This window comes from Capsicum annuum, chromosome 5 (genome assembly GCF_002878395.1).
Source record: "Capsicum annuum cultivar UCD-10X-F1 chromosome 5, UCD10Xv1.1, whole genome shotgun sequence".
Classification (NCBI taxonomy): Eukaryota; Viridiplantae; Streptophyta; class Magnoliopsida; order Solanales; family Solanaceae; genus Capsicum; species Capsicum annuum.
In genome coordinates, this window is record NC_061115.1 from 148,368,525 (window position 1) to 148,388,573 (window position 20,049).

The 20,049-nt window shown below is 31.2% G+C and overlaps 1 pseudogene; it reads right to left on the reverse strand.

Annotated features, from left to right (window-relative positions):
* Positions 1 to 7,290: 7,290 nt before the first annotated feature.
* LOC107876433 overlaps positions 7,291 to 20,049 on the reverse strand; it is a 34,035-nt pseudogene continuing 21,276 nt past the window's right edge.

A 20,049-nucleotide genomic window follows, 5' to 3' on the forward strand; every position in this document is an offset into this window, starting at 1 on the left:
GTGGAAAACTTAAACTCATTTACTTTGTATTGGGACATTGCATTAGCTTCAACTGGACCCAAAGAAATATCTCTCAAGAGCTGATCGTATGCGGCTGCATTTGGTGAATGGTGTACCTAAAAATATTATACATATATATATTTTAGTTGAGGAATGTGTAAATATTTAAACTTTGTAGAAATATTAATACACTTACGAACCTTATGTTTAAACCATGTTACAAAGGATGCATACACTTGATTTTTATGGAATTGAGTGTTAAATAAACTGAACATCCAACATGGGAAACACAATTAGTTTCTTTAAGGGAATGAGTAAACAAATAAGATACGTTAAAATTTTAATCTCCTTACTTCAGAAAGGGCTCAATTTTTGGGCAACTCAGCATAACATACAAAGTTGCTGATTTGCGCTCCGTGGGAGTGAGCCGGCGAGGTATGGTCTTTTTAGCCTTACAACCAGATTGATTGAAAATTGATATCGGTTGCAAATAAGGCTCATTCACATCGTCCTGATGACGATTCAATAGGTTTCTTGAACAAGCAACTTCATCACGAAAGTAGTATGAACAAAATTGAGAAGTTTCTCTTGCAAGATATGCCTCAACTATAAAGCCTTCAACCCTATGTTTGTTTTTGGGACCCCTTTTCAATTTTTTAATTTCCCTGTATAATTTTAAGGTTAGATGTTTACTATATTTAAAAAAGCTATGTATGAATTTAAATATGTTGTAAATGCTTACCGTTTGAATGGATACATCCACTTAGTTTGAACTGGACCGCCTAGTCGAGCTTTGTGCACAAGGTGAATGGGAAGATGTTCCATCACAATGAAGAACGCTGGCGGGAAAATCTTCTCCAGCTTGTTGGTGATAACAACAATATTACTTTCCATTCACGCCAGATTTTCTTCTTTTAATATGGTGGCATATAAGTCTTTGAAGAACAAACTGATCTCTGCTATTGGTTTCCATATGTTTTCAGGTAAATCAATAAAAGTAATTGGAAGTAATTGTTCCATGAAAACATTACAATCATGGCTTTTCATTCCATACAAGATTCCTTGTATCATATCAACTCTCTTTCCCAAATTTGAAGCATATCTATCGAGCATCTTCAAACTTTGAACCCACTCACATATTTGACACTTTTGGTCCAACTTGAATGTAAAACTAGCCTTGGGCTTAAGAACATTATCGTTGGGCCCTTACTGTAAGTGTAATTCTTTGTGGTTGCGATATTCTGGTAAGTCAAGTCTGGCCTTAGGATTGTCCTTTGTTTTGCCGGTGACCTCCATAACTGTGTTGAACAAGTTGTCAAAATAGTTCTTCTCAGTATGTATGACATCAACATTATTTCTAAGTAAATTATCTGGCTAATATTCTAACTCCCAAAATATACTTTACTTAGTCCATTTATGCTAAACGTCATATCCATCAAGCCTATACAATCGTTCCGTGCTGGCTTTAGGCAAATCCTGAACTATTTCCCAGACGTCATGACCAGACAGCCATGGAGGTGGACCATTATGATCCCTTCTATACCTTCTAAATACATTCTTGAGTCTCCTAAATTCATGATTAGGTGGCAAGAAACAATGATGACAGTCAAACTATGAATTTTTCCTGCCATGTCTCAATGTGAAAGATTTTATTTTTTCCATGCAGTATGGACAAGCCAGCTTTCCAGCTGTCATCCACCCAGACAACATTCCATAAGCAGGAAAATCATTAACAGTCCACATTAGATATGCACGCAGATTAAAATTCTATTTAAGAGAGATGTCCCAAGTTTCAACCCCCTCATGCCATAAAATTTGAAGTTTATTAATCAAAGGTTGTAAGTAGGCATCTATTCTGCTTTTTGGATTACACGGGCCAGGAATAACACAATTTAGAAGTATATAGGACTAGTCATCAATAGTTTAGGAGGAAGATTATAAGGAGTGATAAATACAGGCCAACATAAATATGGCGCACCACTAACTGAAAAAACAAGAGAACCCATCCGCACATAATCCCAATCGAATATTTCGTGGCTTAGCTACAAAATCTGGATAAGTCGCATCAAAATGTTTCCAAGCCTCTCCATCAGATGGATAACACATCACACCAGTGGGCCTTCTATTTTCACTGTGCCATTTCATATAAGGAGATGAGCTATTTGAAGCATACAACCTCTTCAACCTTGGTATAAGAGGTAAATAATGCATCGCCTTAATAGCAATTTTATTTCCAGTAGAACCACTCTTATATCAAGAGTGTTGACAAAACTTATAGAACTCTAGCTTAGCATCTTTCTTAAAGTATAACATACAACCATTTTCACAACAATCAATTCTAACCGAGGAGAGACCTAACTTTGACACCAATCTTTTTGCCTTATAGAAAGAATTAGAAACCTCCAAGCCGAGGTCAATTAACTCTTTAATAAAGTCTATCATTGAGTCCATTGCTTCTTCAACAATATTTCAGTCAGATTTAATACTTAATAATCTAACAAAAACAGACAAATAAGAGTGCGAACACCCGTCAAACAAAGGATGACTAGAAGCATACAATTCTTTGTAGAAATTTCCCGCTTCTCTATTAGGAACATCTTCAATATTTTCCCTAAAGTCAATCCCATGTTGCATCCCAAAAGCATTGTGCACAATTTCTGTCATCCTAGTATCTTGATATTCATTATGCCCTGCAGGCCTACTACTTTCTCCAACAACAAAGTTATTTCGCGCAACATCCCCATGAAAACCACACAAACTTAAAAAGTCATCGTGAAACCCCTTACTATAAAGATGTTCCTTTACATCTTCTTCACTTACAAAATTTATACCATCACATCTAACACGAGGACAACGAATAACCCGATAACGTGTCCACATATCAAGTGTCTTAGCATGTCCAACAAATCTTTTGACACCTTCAACAAATTCCTCCCTAATACCTATTCTATTATCATTGCTCCGTTGATATATCCAACTATAAACAGGTTCCATCTACGCAATCAATTAGATTCAACTAATTAAATAAAGTCACAAAAATTTAACTATTTTCAAACAACTAAGTCACCTAACAAACCACATTCAAAACAAAAAAATTCCCTTTAAAGTCCCTAAACTTAACCATTTTCACTACTAAGTCACCTAACAAACCACATTCAAAACAAAAAAATCTCCTTTAAAGACCCTAAACTTAACCATTTTCAAGCAACTAAGGCACTTAACAAACCATATTCAAAACAAAAAAATCTTTTTTAAACTTCCTAGACTTAACCATATTCAAGTGACTAACTCACCTACCAAACCACATTCAAAACAAAAAATCCCCTTTAAAGTTCCTAAACTTAACCATTTTCAAGCAACTAAGTCACCTAACAAACCACATTCAAAACAAGAAAAAAATCCTCTTTAAAGTCCCTACACTTAACCATTTTCAACCAACTAAGTGTCAAAACAAAACCACATTCAAAACGAAAAAATTCCCTTTAAAGTCCCTAAACTTAACAATTTTCAAGCAACTAAGTCACCTAACAAACCACATTCAAAAAAAAAATCCTTTTAAAGTTCCTAGACTTAACCAGATTCAAGTGACTAAGTCACCTACCAAACCACATTCAAAGCAAAAAAATTTCCTTTAAAGTCCCTACACTTAACCATTTTCAACCAACTAAGTATCAAAATAAAATCACATTCAAAACACAAAATCCCCTTCAAAGTCCCTAGACTTAGTATCAAAATAAAATCACATTCAAAATACAAAATTCCGTTCAAAGTCCCTAGACTTAACCATTTTCAACCAACTACGTCACCTACCAAACCACATTCAAAACAAAAAAATCTCCTTTAAAGACCCTAAACTTAACCATTTTCAAGCAACTAAGTCACTTAACAAACCATATTCAAAATAAAAAAATCTTTTTTAAACTTCCTAGACTTAACCATATTCAAGTGACTAACTCACCTACCAAACCACATTCAAAACAAAAAATCCCCTTTAAAGTTCCTAAACTTAACCATTTTCAAGAAACTAAGTCACCTAACAAACCACATTCAAAACAAAAAAAAATCCTCTTTAAAGTCCCTACACTTAACCATTTTCAACCAACTAAGTATCAAAACAAAACCACATTCAAAACACAAAAATCCCCTTTAAAGTTCCTAAACTTAACCATTTTCAACCAACTAAGTATCAAAACAAAATCACATTCAAAAAAAAAAAATCCCCTTTAAAGTTCCTAAACTTAACCATATTTAAGTGACTAAGCTACCTACCAAACCACATTCAAAACAAAAAAATATCCTTTAAAGTCCCAACACTTAACTATTTTCAAGCAAATAAGTCACTTACCAAACCACATTCAAAACAAAAAAATCCTCTTTAAAGTCCCTACACTTAACCATTTTCAACCAACTAAGTATCAAAACAAAACCACATTCAAAACGCAAAATACCCTTTAAAGTCCCTACACTTAATCATTTTCAACCAACTAAGTATGAAAACAAAATCATATTCAAAACAAAAAAAAATCTCCTTTGAAGTCTCGACACTTAACCATTTTCAACCAACTTAGTATCAAAACAAAACCACATTCAAAATAAAAAAATCTCCTTTAAAGTTCCTACACTTAACCATATTCATGTGACTAAGTCACTTACCAAACCACATTCAAAACAAAAAAATCCTCTTTAAAGTCCCTATACTTAATCATTTTCAACCAACTAAGTATCAAAACAAAACCACATTCAAAACAAAAAAACTCCCTTTCAAGTTCCTACACTTAACCATTTTCAACCAACTAAGTATCAAAACAAAAAAAATTCCTTTAAAGTTCCTACACTTAACCATATTCAAGTGACTAAGTCACCTACCAAACCACATTCAAAACAAAAAAATCCTCTTTAAAGTTCCTACACTCAACCATTTTCAACGAACTAAGTATTAAAACAAAACCACATTCAAAACAAAAAAATCCCCTTTAAAATCCCTACATTTAATCATTTTCAACCAAGTATCAAAACAAAACCACATTCAAAATACAAAATCCCCTTCAAAGTCCCTAGACTTAACCATTTTCAACCAACTAAGTCACCTACCAAACCATATTCAAAACAAAAAAAATCCTCTTTAAAGTTCCTACACTTAACCATTTTCAACGAACTAAGTATTAAAACAAAACCACATTCAAAACAAAAAAATACCCTTTAAAGTCCCTAAACTTAATCATTTTCAACCAAGTATCAAAACAAAACCACATTCAAGATACAAAATCCCCTTCAAAGTCCCTAAACTTAACCATTTTCAACCAACTAAGTCACCTACCAAACCATATTCAAAATAAAAAAAATCCTCTTTAAAGTTCCTACACGTAACTATTTTCAAGCAACTAAGTCACCTAACAAACCACATTCAAAATAAAATATCAATAAGACCAACAAGATGTCAAGAACAATGCTAGTGAATCGCACAAGGCCACACACGGTTTCACTAGACTTTAATATGATCAATGAAAGGAAGATAACAACAATAGTGAATCACACAAGGCCCCACACGGCTTCACTATGTCAACATATCTTTGATATTTTCCTTAATTTCTTGATATTTCAAAATGGCAGCTTCAATCTGCTTATAGATTCTCTCACAGGAAGTTGCAATATCGAAAATAATGAGCTTAGCAAATTAAAAGATAGAATACTGCAATTTTCTTCAAAATGCCCATCTACTCTATGCAAGATATTACTCATTTCATTCCACATAAAACACACAATCCATACTACATTCAAGTTTATATCCAATTTCCCCATTTTCAACCAAAACATAAGAACTAGGGTTTCAAAATTTAAAATAAAGTGAAGTTAACTCAAAATAAGATCAACAAATCTCACATTCTTATTTACTTGAGTTGGAGAAATCAAGATTTGCTACGAGAACCTACTTGTTAGAATGATTTCGAGTGTCAGTATGTGTTTGTGTGTGTATGCGGGTTGAGTGTTTGTGTGTATATGTTGTTTCCCATTTTTTTTGTGTATATCAATTGGGAAAGTGAATTATTTGGGTGGATCGGGTTGGGTTATAAATTGTTTTTATTTTTTTATTTAACAGTAAAACCGACCACACGTTGTTGGTTTTCTAAAAATATTTTTGAAAACCGACCACTTGTGGTCGATTTTTATAAATTTTTTGATAAATTAAATTTTAATAAACTACAATTAGTAAATTAAAATAAATTAATAAATTAAAATTAATTTTTAATAAATTAAATTTTTTAATAAATGCTATAATATTTATAATAATATCCAATTAATTTAATACAATGTGTATTATATAAATCAGATAATTAGTTATTTTATCATCACATTAACACGAGTAGTATATTTCTTCCATCCTATAATAATATCAATGAATTTCGCAAATTACGATAAATTTTTGGTTCACTAGCTTTTAATTACGATATTTTATATATATATATATACACATATACATATATATATATATATACGTGTTAATCAGATAAATTATCAACGTCTTACGTTATTACAACTTCAACATTATACGCGTATCTACATTGACACAAAATAGTATATCTATTTCTTCAATAGTATGATATCAATGTATTATTCAAAATATTTTGATATATAGATTCAGTTATCGAGCTTTCGATTACTGCATATGTCACTACACGAGATATATGTATATATACATATATTCAATTATTTATCACCGTTTAAATACGTAATATAAATATCACATATACTCATATACACAATTTTTAAGCAAAAAAACTCAAATTCACCGCCAAGATTTGGCGGTCGTTCAAAATTCAAAATTTAAAGCAAATGGTAAGTATATACCAGTTTCATGATTCAATTTTTTGTCTCCCTCCCCTACTTCTTTCCTCCCCCCATATACCTCGTAGTAATTGCCTTACATTATTACAACTTCAACAATATACGTGTGTCTACACTATATTGACACAAAATAGTATATCTATTTCATCACTACACGAGATATACGTATATATAAATATATTCAATTGGCTATCAATATGAATGTTCTAAAACACTAAAAATAGCCTCGATATGATAAAACTTGTACTCCTGTGAAAAATTTTTAGCATACTTTCTAATTACTACAAATTAAATATTCTAAAACAAAATTTATGGTTTGAACACAACATAATATTAATAGTGTACAACTTTCGAAAATTCAATTTCATGTTCTCATTACACGTGCAAAGCAATAATTTTCATGTCGTGTCCAGAGACTATTTTCATTTTATACATCAATTGATACCTCTAAAAGTGAAAAGATCTAGGAACCAGAGCAAACACTTTCATGAGGACAATAGAGCCCCATACCTTCAAAGACGAAAGTGAAAATACAGCTGAAATATCTTGCAACCCCTAGAAACTAATATCATAAGATATTCTGCCATCTTCTTTGAAGAGTTCAAAGTTCCTCTCTGATAATTGACCTACCTTTTGATACTCACTGAACAATTCTAAAATATATACCTTCAATATTTTTTCGACCTCAAAGGAGTTCCTTTCTTTTTGGCCGGCATTTTATGCAAAGTGCAATTATATGTTCTAGCATTACTCGGCGTGGCAGCAGTTTCATTATTGTCACCATCTGAGGCCAGTCTGTTCCATTAACTATAACTTTTATTTTTCTAAAATCATTACCTCTAGAGCTACATATGTTGCATCAACTTGAGCATTGAGCAATTTATCATAATAGAGATGAGTTCTACTATCAATAATTTCCTTATTTGACTCAAAAAAGAATAATTTATATCTATTGTATCTGGATCATAGGTGGTCCCCCAAAACAAGTAAGAATTTAAACGGCATGGAGATCTAATTTTCAAGAAAAACTCTAAAAGTGGCTTTAGCAACACCATCCTTAAATAAACAGATTAGAGGGAATGAATCAACAAAAATAGACAGTGGATGAGCAATCGATAACTGAACATCATCACTTATGCCAAGAGATTTTGTTACATTATATATATTCTTTACAACATTCAGAAGATCTATCTCCAGTTCATTATCGCTACCCCTCAAAACATCATTTTGAATAGCCATGCCAACAATTTTGATATCAAAAAGGAATGTTTTCACATTATTTTTACCAAATTCAAAGCATGATCTATATTAATACTCATTTCTTTTACCAATCCATTCAGAAGTCCAACCACCTACTCAAGCCTTGTCCCTTTAAATGCATTAAGGACACTAGGTTCTACATAAAAAATTCTAACATTCTTAATTTTTGTTGCTCTAAATAGTTTAACCACTATAATAGGTGAAGGGATGTTATCTGCAATTCTTCCATAGTTAATCCATATGTTCCCGTGAATGCTCTTCTAGTCGATTGAACTGAAAAAAGAAGGCAAACAAAGCCAATCAGTATAAAGGAAAAGAATAAGAAAATCAGTTCCACACGAAATGTTAGGGACTCAAATGTGTCTGACATAGAATGTAGACATTAAAGATGAAACTATTGATGTTGATTCGGGTCAAACCATACATTTTAGCCAGCCTATCAATTCATAAGAGTCAACTTGATGTGATAAGGGTTTGGTAAATTAAAATTAACATAGACTTGCAGGAAATTTGTTTAGTCAATTTCTAATGAAACTTGTGAAGCATGCACCTAAATTATTAAGCAATAAATAGTTTGAGACTAAACTAAAAGGATTGTTGCCTCAATTTTTTTGTTAGAGAAAAAACAACTCCCAAAACTCAGAGTACAACTTATAAATCTTAAAACTTTCTATAGCCGTAAAAATTATGGAGATAATGCTATCGTTGAGATTAAGTCCATGTCCATATCAAAATTCATTTTAGTATCAATTATAAAAAAATACATCAAAGGTGCTTCTTAGAGCATTTTCAACTTATAACCAAGATCATTCTTCAAAGTCATAATGCAATAATGCATTTACAGAACCTATCTACTGATGAATTGAATATAGGAAGAATGAAAAAAGTCAAATCTTTCATGAAATGTTCAAAGTGTTAAAAGAAAATATTTATCAAATTAAAATCTCACTTGGTAATTGTATGGAAGCATATGTAAAACTTCACTAAAAAAATAACTACTCAAAAAGATCGTTGATAAAGTAGGAAAGGTCAACATATGGTAGTAACATAAGCAATACATAATTGTAGACATTAGCTAATATATTTCATGAAAAGTATATCAAAAATAAAAATTCTTATATCGTTAATTAACTGAATGCTTTTTTGATAATTTCATCTTAAATGTCCTTTATGTTGAGTGATCATCTTTGCTATTTGACATCAATTACCTAATCAATAGCTTCATGTCTTTTAATCTTTTAGCTCGAGACAAAGCCACACAAAGATGACCATGGAAAAAATGGGCTCATGCAAATAAATTCTAACATAGACTAATGTTTGATCTTGAGCCTTATTTATAGTCATAGTAAAACATAATCGTATTGCAAATTGTGCTCTCTTGAAAGAATCTGACAAATTCTCATCAAATAATGTTGATAGTGGTATGCGAGGAATAAAGACATGTTTGTTTTGAAAATTACCGCTGACAATTTTAGCACGTATAACATGTGTTTTAAAATTACAATACGTCAATTGATACTGTTACATAAAATTTTAAAAGGATTTAAGTTTTGTAGCAATATCGTTCTTTTAAAGTTAACATGTAAGGTGGTAAATTGGCGGGATGTAAAGTATGTAGATAATCTTCAAGTTGACTTTGATCATTTGGTTTTATAGTTTTATCAGTCGCAATAAATAATTTTATAGTATTCAAAAATTTTGATATAATCATATCATTTATTTCATGAAGATAATCATTTTTTGTTGTTAAGATAATACAAAAATCTAAAGAAGAAGAGTTATGAAATAACAAATTATATTAGGATATGTTACCTTGAATAATTCATTTAGAGATTGTCCCTTGGTAGTAAAAGAAACGAGCAAAGATTTGAGAATTTCAACTTTGTTGTTGGAGTTAAGTTTTTCTTTTTCATTGTCAATCCTCATCAGGTACTGAGAAAAAGATAGATCTTCGTGCACACATATTCTTTGATAGATGTAATTTTTCTAGTTGGTTCTAGATTCGTGAATACAGTAAAGCTTGTGAAATGAAGTCTTTTTTTTATTTCGAAAAATAGAAAGAATTTATCTAAAATCACCACCTAAAATAACAACTTTTCCATCAAAAAATATCCTCGTATCCATTAGATCTTTCAAGAGTATATAAAAAGCTTAAATAGTTTTTCCTTTAGCCATTGATGTTTCATCTCATACAATTAACTTTGCATCTCGAATTAAAGAGGAAAGTGAGCTTTGTTTTCTAATATTGCAATTGATATTTTCATCAACATCAATAAGTATTTTAAAGCATGAATGAGCAGTTCGTCCTCTAGAAAGAATAGAGGCTGCGACACTGAAACTTGTAGTTGCTAATGCAACAAATTCTTTTGTTATTATCAAAGCTAATATAAATAGATATAAGAAACTATGACCATTTCCTTCATGTCCATCAACAAAGAAAGCTCCTGCTCTATTTGAAAAAAAAAACTCTACCAATTATTAAGGTATAAGCTCTTCTTTGTTCTATATTAAGTTATTTTCCTAATAATAAATTCTCTTTGCAATCTTTTATATTTCTCTCAAAGTGAACATATTTATCTTTTTTGAAGTTACGGAGTATTTAATATTGTCTAAAATAGACTTGTAGTCATTAATATTGTGTCTCATCGAGTGTAATTCGTCATTAATATAATTCAAACCTCGACCATGAATAGCTTTAAGTTCAATGCTTTTTAAGTTTTAGATCTCCAGACATAGAGTCATCAAATTGTTTCCATAATTCTTTAGTATGGGTAGAATTATAATACACTAATAACGTAGAGAATAATCGTCTCAAACTATATGGTAATCGGTAACACACAACTTCTGTCATACAATCAATCAAATTGTTATAAGAATGTAGTAATCTTCTTTTTTGCTGATTCTCTAAAAGTAGAAAAATTTCTTTCGGTGACTTTATGAAGATATCTATATGACTCTGGTGCTCATACATTCATTAATTTTAATCTAAAATAATATCTTTCTCCTTCTGTTGAATAACATGAAACAATGCACTCGATAACTAAATTTTTTTTTTTTACATGTCCACATTTAATATGTGTTTGACCATAAAAAATATTTAGGGGACTCTTTGAATAATAGTTTAAGTTCTTTAGCATCTTTATTTGTCTGATTCATTATAAAGAATTCAGCTAGCATTGTTTTCTAATAATTGGATTCATATAATTGAAATTATAGTTTGAATACTTAAGAAAATATATTGTTAGTCTTCAAGATGTAATTGAAGATGGTATACACTTGGTGTCATCTCGCTAATATAAAATTCAAATAAGCGCTATATAGATTTAGACAAAGATACCCACCGATCAGATTGATACTCTTTTATATCATCGATTTTTGTTTGTTTATCATGCTCATGTATATAAAAATAATTTTATCGTGTCTTTTACAATTTATTTGTAAAGATACTTCACAACTTTGATGTTAGAACATATTTTAACATTTATATGACAGTTAAATTTATCAAGTAAAAATAAATTGTATGGTACCACCCACGAATTATCGAGAAATTATTCTCTAACATTTATAGTATGTGAGAAATTATTCTCTAACATTTATAGTATGTCCCGTCTTTCGTCTTTTATAAGTTGGATATGAGTTTTTATCTTTTGATATTCGCTCAGCAAAACCTCTAAGATAGTAAAATTTACAATATTCATTTTGCATACATAGATTTGTAGGATTTAAGTGGCCACAAGGACCATATATAATATGATGTACAACAACCGTATGTATGTAAGTTTCTTTATTGGAATCACATAATTCAGCATGAATAAATTTTTCATAGGACTCAGGTGTCAAAAATTTGTATTCATTAGCAAGAATTATAAGAAAATGTGCATGTGGGAGACCACATTTTTGTAATTCTATACTATAAATGAAAGCAACAACCTTTCCGAATACATTTCTCTTTAGTACATTGGTTTTAGTTCCTCAACCTTTGCCCTAAAAACTCTGTTAATTAAATCATGTTTGTTTTGTGCTTTGTTAGAAGGTAACAAATGTTCTTTTATTTGTGACCATGCTAGATTATATGACATTGTTAAAAATAAATCAGATTTTTTGAAATGTTAGACTAAAGCAATAAAATCAAGATATCACTAACGCATGTCTCTTGGCCCTCTCGTAAATGTAACAGGAATGAATGTTTGTTTTTCAGTTTTTGCAGCATCTCTTTTACCATGTCTTAAGACATTAAGAAGTCCTTGCAAAACTTTCATTCGAAATAATTTTGGATTGAAGGAAAATAATTCAGTCTTTGTGCTTCAAGTTTTATGAGCATATCAATAATATATTGTTGGAATTCTCTTTCAGTATGTAAGAGTTCATCATTTTCATTTGAATTTTGTAGAAATAATATCATGACAAGAGAAGTATTTTTTTTTGTTTATTGTTCGAGCATTTGATCTTTCATATCAAGAAAGTTATCTATTGAACAAATGTTTCTAACACTTGATAAGTGTTCCTATTCACAAGAGGCATGATATGTGGTAGTATTATTTAGTTGTAGTATTTTTTTTTATACCACAATGTCATCCATTTTGATCATACGAAAATAATAATGGGTGTTACAAGGGATCATAACATTTGTTTTAGTAATTAACTAATTGGCTTAGATTATTGTGAGTATAAATTTGAATATGAGGTGTGGAGATAGAATGCACATCTCCATCAGCCCATACTGCTAAAATCTCAGATATAATAGTAAAATTATATACACCACTACTAAAAACATGGCTATTAGTTGCCAAGGTTAGCGAGGGAAAAAATATATGTCGCTATTGCGAGGGACTTTGCGATCTTGTCCCTCGCGCAAGTCAAATATTTTAACTTTTAATTTTTTAGAAGATAAAGAGGGATATCCCTCACTAAATTATGGTGATGATAAAAAACTGATATTTAATTTACTATAGCGAGGGACTCTCTCTCTCGCTAAATAAGAAGAAATAAAGTAATATTTCAAATAAATTTAAATATAATAATTATTATTTTTTGGCTAGTACCCAATGATTTATTAATTAAAAATAAATAAAAATGAAATATAAGTTATCCAAAGAGTCCTTCGATATGATATATTTTATTATTTTATAATTTTTTCCCAATGTAGCGAGAGAAGTCTCTCACTAAATTAAATATGTAAAATTATATTTTTAATAAATAACTATATTATGTATTTAAAGAAGAACAATAACAATAATATCCAAGTTTTTGATCCCTCAATAATTATTTTAAAACTTTTCTTTTCTTTTCATACTTTTATACTACATCACTTATATATATATATGTATATATATACATACACACACACACTTTAAAATATTATAATTGAATGAGTATCTTAGAAAAGTGGAGTAAATTAAAGAAAAGGTGTCATTTAAGTCTTGAATGAAGGATTGGTGACATTGACCAACTTAAAGGGTCAAACATAATTAGGAAACTTGATTAAGTCAATTGTGGACTGAATTAATATTTTAAAAACTTTCTAATCTTTTCAAAAATACAAATCAACCCACACCCCTCTCCTAAAAAAATCAAACGTCTCTCATCTCTCTCGATCGATAGTTTCTCCCAACCAATAGTTCTGCAAATTGCTCCTTTCGATTCCCGACGACTTCAACCTCCGGCAATAAATAGTTGAGCTTCGAGTTTCTTTTCGACTTTTAACCATCAATCAACGCGACAACCTTTCTCCTTGTCCATAAAAGCTTCGAGTTCTTCATACTCCCTTTTCTTCTTTCACAGGTAAAAAATTATGGCCTTTTTAGTTTTGAAGAAAAAGAGGAACTTGAGCTAATTTTTCACTTCTCTTCTGTTCTAGTATTGGTGAACAATTTTAATATTTGTTGCTTTAATTTTAAATGAGTTCTAAATAAAACCCTATTTTCTTATATTTCTTCTCATCTCTTTTCGGAGTGAAATATAATTTTTTGAAGTTTGATTTTTGTTATTTTTGTTTGTACAAATAAAATAATGATGTTGGTGTTTTTGGTGTTGCGCCCGTTGTTGGGTTGATTTTTTCTTGTTCTTGGTAAAAATGGTGATATTGATGTTGTTCTATTAAACAAATCATGCTACTATTTTTTTATTTGCAATCGATTAACCATCCGATGCAATAAATTAATCATTTGGCGAAACAAATTAACCATCTGGTGCAACAGATTAACCATCTGAGGCAACAGAGGAACCATCAGATAAAAAATTTGTTGCAACAGATTAACCATCTATTGCAATAGAGAAACCATCGAATTAATAATCTGATGCAACAGATTAACCATCTGATGCAACAAAGTTACCGTCGGATTAAAAATCTGATGCAACAGATTAACCATATGATGCAACAAATTTAACATCGGATGTAACAGAGGAACCATTTGATTAAAAATATGACATAATAGATTTACCGTCTGATTCAATGGAGGAACCATTAGAATAAAAATATAATGCAATAGATTAATCATCTGATGCAATATATGAACCTTCTGTTGGATAAAATCCTATCAATTATTCCAACAGGACATGTCCAAGACTTGATTTTTTCAACTGATTATTTAGTTGTCTCGATAGACAACCCTTCTATTAGAAGAAATCTAAATAATATTGATCATTGATAACTGTTCCAACATATTACTCATATGTTATAACAGATGTGTGATCTGTTGCAGAAACCAGTCATTTGTTTCAACAGATGAGTGTTCAATTTTTATTATTGCAACAGATTACTCATCCGTTGCAATAGGTTAGTTATATTATAATGCCCCAAAAATGGGTCCCGAGACGTCACACAATGCTTAGGACCACAAGTGATCCCAAGCTAACCCATGAGCTGGCATACTGATAAGCAACTGATTAAACATGTATAAAATGACAGAGTTCACTGTACGGAAACATAACCATGATGGAATCTGAGAAAAATACAATACTGGTACACTTGTATATTCTGATAAAATCTGAAAAGAGGGACTAAATACATAACTGACCCTAACTAACATCTGTAAAGCCTCTACTATACTGACTATAGATAGTTGGGACATGACCCCTAACTATCCTAAAGCAATACGACTAAATAGATAAAATAAAATACTACTCAAACTATATGACTGACTCGAGCCCTTGAATTAAGAGGACTCGTCACCTGCTGACTGGAAGCTGCAATCTATTTTAATATGGTATGTGTGCTACAACTGAACTGATACCTACATTATGAGACAATGTAGCACATAGACGTATATGTAGATCATTATTTTAAGGATGTACTGAGTATATAGGGGTGAATGCATAAGTAAAACATAATATCAATCATGATAATTTGTAAGACAATTCCTACTAAATGTAAATGACTCACATAAGTTGGAATATCTGAAATACTGAAGATCATGAGTAACAAATCATACTTTATAAATCTAGTGAGTCATAACATCTAGTTCTAAAAGTTGTACTTGCATTCTCTCTTTAAACCATACTATTTAAGTGTAGAAATAATTCACTCTTTAAATTTGAAATCTACAACTAATATCTTTCTGTAAAGCATAATCTGAGTAAGCTTTGTGAGCCTTTACACTTAGTTTTATAAAAGCTTTCTGTTATTCTTTTCTGGGGAACTATTCTAAAAATCTTTACCATTAAGCTATAAGGAAAAATACTTTATCTTAAGGATTTAAACCAATAGATAGTTTTAAGAGTAGGGAACATCTTTTGGGAGGTTCTTCTAGTCGACAATACACTATGTGAGCATCCATGGAGTGCCACAACTGGCCCTCGTTAGGTAGGGTTATTCTACCCTTGTCATCGGAGTAGAACATTCTAATATGAGTGATCACAATCTGAGTCATCCACGTAGAAGTGGGAATAATCTGATAATCTGTACCTACGGTGGCATGTAGTTCTTGGGTATGAAACCGTAGTAACTTACCCATCTCTGTACTAAATATTACTCCCAAATTCAGGCTCAAAATCTTAAGAAATCTACTTTAGAATTCATACAAAGGTTTACAGAAAAACCAACTATGCTTTGCTTTTCTTTAAATATCAAGTTTTCTGAAATAAAGTGGATTCTTTATCTAAAATTTGAAAATAATCTAGTCATGGGTTGCTTATAGCACAAATAATCTTAAAACAACAATCTTTAAATGGGGTCTATTGACCCAAGCATCAATCTCATATTAAAACATCTAAAAATTCATACTTGGTAATGTAAACATTCATAAATCATCTTAAAATCTGGAAATTTCAGCAATATCCATGGAAACATAAACATAATCATGTATTTCAACTTCTATTTCAACATAATCATTGAAAAGAATAACAATGCGTATAAACCCTAACTTGAATTTCATGAAAAATCATATAAATTACAGTAAATTTGTAAATAAAATAAAGTTTTGAGCACAAGGATGAAAGAATTATCCTTATTCAAACCCCACATTCCTCAATTGATGATCTTAGATGCTAAAACTTGAATCTTGGATCTCTATTGATGCTTTGAAGATGAATTCTTATAGTTCTTGTATTGGGAATCCTTAATCTTGAGTTTCCTTGGAGAATTAATGGAGGAATTTGGATTTCTTAGTGAGAAAGTTTAAGCTTTAGGGTTTTATTTTGAGAGTGAATAGATGAAAAGTGAATATGATGAGCTTTGAATGAGTTAAATTCTTTGTTATTCACGGCCTAGGGCTTGGAAATACCAAAGAGCCCTTTTTAAACTTCAAGTTGGAACTAAAAAATGCAATATTTTTCCCGATCTGGTTGGCCACTATGACGCACCATAATCATGGAGGCTCACTGGAAAAGGACGAACAGGAACTGGGCGCTCACCGTGACACGCCACAATCATAGTGCCCCTTGGATTGCCGTTTTGGCCCTTGGCGCGACACGCCAGAATCGCGGAGTTTCAGTAGAATGGGAAAATTAGGAAAATAGGCTTCTCCGCAATGCGGGGCTATCACAGAGGGCCACTGAAATTTGAAAATTGCGGATTTTGCCTTCTCCGCGATGCGCTGAGAGTCTAGGTGGCACACTATTTTATTAAAAATGCTCTAACTTCTTCACCGAGTGTCAGAATTGGGCGAATTTAGTATTGATGGAAAGCTTATTTAATTTTTCACACAATAAAAATTCAAAATCTTGAAAATACTATTTAAAATAAATGGTATTCATCTTTAAAGCAAATTCTTGACATTCTAGGGATGTATTTAAGCTAGGAAAAGTACGGGATATTACATATATGTTACAACAGATCACTCATATATTGCAACAACAAATGATCTGTTGCACAGACCATTCATTTATATAGATGAGTGATCTATTTTTATTATTGCAACAGATTGCTCATTTATTGTAATAGGTGAATTCGTAATTGTTCCAAAAGATCACTCATATATTGCAATAGATGTATGATCTGTTACACTGACCAGTCATCTATTTCAATAGATAAATGGTCTATTTGCAATAAATTACTCATCTGTTGCAACAGATTAGTTATATATTATAACAGATAACCTATCTGGTGTAACAAATATGTGATATGTTGGAACTATTATTTTACTATTGTATATGTTAGATATAATGTTATCCTTTTTAACAATGCATTAATCAATTATTATCTATTTTATGATCTATTAATTTTAGATAATATGGCTCTCAAAAAAAAAAAAAACCAAATCAAGTCCAAGTAAAGGAATAAGTGAAGCAGCTAGGATACATCCACCACTCTATGAGTTTGTTTTACAAGTATTATCTCAATCAGGAGTAGAAGATAATGAACATGGGGAGGAGGAATTTTTCAAAAGAGATGATCCAAATGCTAATAGACCTTCCACCGAATAGTTGGTCAAAACCTTTAGCATTGATAATTATCCTGTGAGAATGTAGTGTGATAGTACTACAGATTTAATGGGTGATTTTGTGGTTAAGTCAGCCATGGGAAAATCTTTCGACATCTTTAAAAAAATACTTCTAGAATAAAAATTGTATGCTTATTTCAGGGATAGTGCTTTGAGCAATATCTTAATTTGTCAAAGGACAACAATGCTCGTTTCTAAATAAAAATGGTATATGATCTTCTTAAGCATTGGTTTATGTATGAAAACAAAGATAAGATGGATAAGGTATGGATAAATTACTATGACATGCCTGTTTGTTTTGGTTGGAAGGAGTTTGCTATAGTTACTGGACTAAAATATTGTCCTCCCCCTCCTTGTCAAGCTATACCTATTCTAACCCCCAAAAAAGCATCCCGCACACCCAAAAAGGCAAATACAAGTCGAGTGATCATGAAGACTTGGTGTCCCTTGTTGGTCCATGCTTCAAAAATAAAAGTTTTATAGAAGTGTTGAAAGGTAAAAGACTTTCAAAGAAGCACAAGCAATCATTGTGCTTGGTTTGGTTTATACATAATATTCTTTGGGTGATAAACGTTAACAACAATATACCACTTGGTTTAATAAAGCTCTTTGAGGAGCTTGAGGCATTTAATAGCTATCCTTGCGGTTATGAAAGCTTCAAAATGACTGTTAAATATTTGTTGACTCCATTAGCGCCAAAGATAGTCAACTTATATGGCTTTTCATGGGCTTTCATGGTAAATGTTTCTTTTATAATGATATGATTTATTTTTTTTATTCAATAATGGTTTTGATTTATTGGCATTATTTTATAGGCTTGGGCGTTTGAAGCCATTCCTTATTTGAGACAACAAGTGAACTACCAGGAAGAAGTTTCCTGTCCAAGAATCTTAAGATGGTTGTCAGCCAAAACAGATAAAAATGCAAAATTTCTTGATCTCTTCAACCCTCTGAAGGATGCAGTAAGTATAATTATAATTAATTTTTTATTTTAATTAATAATTTTTTTGAATGGTCTAATCACCATTCTAATATATGTAATAATTTATGTTAGATTGTGCATCTGTCACTTGTTCCGACCAATCGAGAGTTGAGGATGTCTTTTTTTCTTACTTTACGATCTGTGAAAACTTTATCAGGCCCTAAGGTCATAGACAGAATAAAAATAGAATTTTTTTTAGCAACAACCATCACAAGAAAAATAATTTTAGAGGGTGGGCTTGTTATTGTTGATGGTGTTAGTGGTGATGGAGTTGTTGGTGGTGGTAGTGGTGCTGTTGTTGGGGATAATGATGCTCCTCTTACAGTTCTTAAAATAAATTATTATGAGTATGATCATATTGGTTATATAGAATTTTCCCCTCCTAGTGAATATTCTGCATGCAAATGTTAAGTCTGCAAGGCAAAACATGATGTATTGATTAATGCTATTATTGCATTAACTGCTTCTATATAGAAATTTACATCTAAGAGGGGTGTCTTTCAAGTAAAGAGGATATCATATCCATCCACTCCATTAGAGATTAAGTCTAAGAGGGAAAGGAAAGTAATTTTCAAGGTATTATCAAGCATCCAAAAAAGCAAATTGCAACTCCGCTGTCTTTGTGTTGTACTACTGAGCAATGTACAAAGGCCACAGGAGAGTAGCACGAGCTAAAGAATTGACTAACCTATTGCATCAGATACAGTATCTGTTGCAACATATGTCTCATCTATTTTAACAAATCAAATAGCTCTACTCAACATACCATTTTTATTTGTACCAATGGATGACCTATCTGCTGCAATGGATAGGTCATCTTTAGGGATAAATTAAATCAAGACTTCCTACCATTTCAATTTTTCCAAACAAATGAGTCATATGTTACAATAGATGGTTCATCCATTGGAAATTATCATACAGGTCTTTCTAATGTTATAATTTGTTCCAACAGTTAATCTATCTATTGCAACAGAAATATAATTTTTTTGGGATAATTTAAAACAGGAAGAAAACCTATTTGATTTGCTAAAACAGGTGAGTTTTCCTTTTTTATTTTTTTTTGTATCTTGTGATTAACATTGACTA